Consider the following 3100-nt stretch of genomic DNA (forward strand, 5'->3'; position numbering starts at 1 on the left):
AATTTTTCGAAGGGGCCGTCGCCCCGCGCGCCACGTCTTGGGGGCGGCAAAACGATCTTCGCTGTTTTTTAATATTCAGAAAAATACTTCAACAAATTTTTTTACAAAATTTATTATAAAAGACACTCACAATGTAATAATCTGAATAACAATGTAATAATCTGAATAACAATGAAAAATATTAATTTTTACTCGAATACTCTTCAGTCTTTGAATTTGTCTGATATCTTTTGGCTTATATCTTTCTTAAAAATAGTGATAGAACTTAAAGATGCACTTTTCTAGCTTTGTCTAGCGACATGTCACTCTCACAGTTACCCTATGCTTTGAATGTAACAAATACTTTTATTTCTCCAAAATTTCAAAAATTTTTTTTTTTTTTTTTTTTTTTTCAAAATTATTTTATTTATTGGATCTGCTTATTCTTAAAGCCTAACAATAAGTTATAAAATCTTAAATCTAATTAAAAACTAGACAGGCTCAAGCAAGTGATTGAGCTGTTTTGGTGATACGTTGCTCCTTAGTACGCAGGCATATCTCTTCTTTTAAGTCGTGTTTGATCGCAGGAATGTACCAAAGCATTAGCCAGAGGTTTGGGTGATCTCGGAGTTTAGATATATATTTAATTCTGCTGTCTTCTACTTCTTTCTTTACCATAGGGATACCAAGGTCTTTATGGATATTTTCGTTACGCATGTACCATGGTGAACACGTGATTGTTCTAAGCATTTTTGATTGAAACCTTTGTAATATATCAATATTGGTTGCACAGGTCGTACCCCACAGTTGAATGCCATACATCCAAATCGGCTTTATGACCGCATTATACAAAAGCACTTTGTTGTCTAGGCTAAGTTTTGAGTTTTTATTTAAAAGCCAATTTAAATTTGCAGCTCTAATCTTCATACATGTTATTTTACTAGAGATGTGTTTTCTCCACGTGAGCCTTCTATCTAGGTGAATACCAAGATATGTTACTTCGTTCGCTTGAGGTACTAATATATTGTTTATTTTTACTGCCGGGCACATCTTTGGTCTTAGCGAAAATGTAATGTGCTTACACTTCTGTTCATTAACGTTTATACGCCAGTTCGCTAGCCACTCTTCGACAGAACTTAAATGCTTCGCTAATATTCGTGATGCTAAAATGTGGCATTTGTTACGGCTCACTATAGCTGTGTCATCTGCAAAAGTTGAAGTTAATACATTATTAGCTGTTGGAAGATCTGCTGTATATATGATGTATAGTGTTGGGCCTAACACACTGCCTTGGGGTACACCAGCCCTTATCTGTCTTTCATCAGATATGAAATCTCCCACTTTTACCATAAATCGTCTATTTTTTAAATAAGACTCCAATGTTTTATACAGTTCTAAAGGTAGAATATTTTTAATCTTGTATAAAAGACCTTCGTGCCACACCTTATCAAACGCCTGAGCTACATCTAAAAATATTGCTGAACAGTACTCCCTGTGCTCAAATGCTTTCCTTATCTCGTTAGTAATTCTATTTACTTCTATCTACTTGCTAATACTTTTTCAAATACTTTTGAAAGACAGGGTAGAAGACTGATTGGTCTGTATGAAGACGGCTGTGTTAAGTCTTTTCCAGGTTTATCTATCAAGATAATCTGCGACTTTTTCCATGAAATTGGATAGTATCCGAAACTAAGAATTGCATTGAAGAGCAAAGAGAGCACCTCTACAGCAATAATTGGTAACTCAATTAGCATTTTTGGGGAAATATTATCATATCCCGGCGCCTTTTTTGGATTAAGTTCTTTGATGATACCAATAATTTCAGAAGGTGAGGTCTTAAGAGACTTGAGCGACTCTTTAGCTGTGTTGGGTAAGATTGACAGCTTAAAGTTATTCTTTGGCAAATTGGGTTGAAATACCTTTTCTAGGTGATTTGCAAAACAATTAGCCTTTTCCTCGTCACTTCGAGCCCAATTTCCACCCAAGTCTCGTATTGGCATGTTGGAGTCAGTTGGTGGCTTCATGGACTTTTGGGCTTTCCAAAGGGAATTTTGCTTGTTTGAATTTGGACACAGCTTCCTTATATACATTTCGGTGTTCAATTCTTCCTCACGTTTGAGCGCTTTTTTTAATTTACGTACCGCATCTTTCAATTGAAGCTGAGTGGAGGGGGAGCGATTTATCTGCCATTCACGTCTTGCACGCCTTTTTTCATTTACAAGCATTTCTATTTCTCTATTAGAGATTTTTCTAAAGCCAAGCGGATTATATCTTTTATTTGGTGTTGCTAAGACAGCTGCGCTGGTTATTATATCATTAACTTCTCTTATACTTTCGTCAATATCACTTCCTGTATTTATTTTGTACCTAATATTAATGTGGCTACTGACGTATTTTTTATATTTTAGCCAATTCGTTTTATAAGAAGTTAAACCCACTTTTGGATTAACGAATATGGGTTGTTCAAATAACTTTATTAGTACAGGAGAATGATCAGATGATAAGTCTGTACATGTATCAGCTGTTATGTGCGATTTATCTATATTTTTGATTACAGCAAAATCAATTAAATCTGGTATTTTCTTACGATCACTAGGCCAATATGTCGGCTTACCAGGAGATATTATTTCATAAGTTATTGTGCCTATTTATAACAGTTTGATACAGCTGTCGTCCTTTCGGATTAATAAGACGTGAGCCCCAGTACGTGTGTTTGCGTTGTAATCTCCACCTGCTAGAAATCTTTGACCTAGTGTTCCAAAAAAGTCTTTAAATTCGATTTCTGTAATTTTAAAACGAGGTGGAGTGTATATAGCCGTAAGGTTTAGGTCACAACCCCGATTTTTTAGTGATATTGTTGTAGCTTGTAACTGTGGTGTAGCATGAGATTCTAGAGCATAGTGGTTTAAACGATTTCTAACCAACACTGCCGTACCACCATGCGCTTTCCATCCGGATGATTTGTAACATATAGTCTAAATCCCGGTATATTGAAATTATTTTTATTTGTTAGATGAGTTTCTGAAATAAGCATTACATCTATATTCTTTTCAGACAGAAATCTGATAATCTCTAATTTATGTTGGTTAACACCGTTAGCATTCCATATACAGATATTTAG

Source organism: Bactrocera tryoni, unplaced genomic scaffold (assembly GCF_016617805.1).
Source record: "Bactrocera tryoni isolate S06 unplaced genomic scaffold, CSIRO_BtryS06_freeze2 scaffold_102, whole genome shotgun sequence".
NCBI lineage: Eukaryota > Metazoa > Arthropoda > Insecta > Diptera > Tephritidae > Bactrocera > Bactrocera tryoni.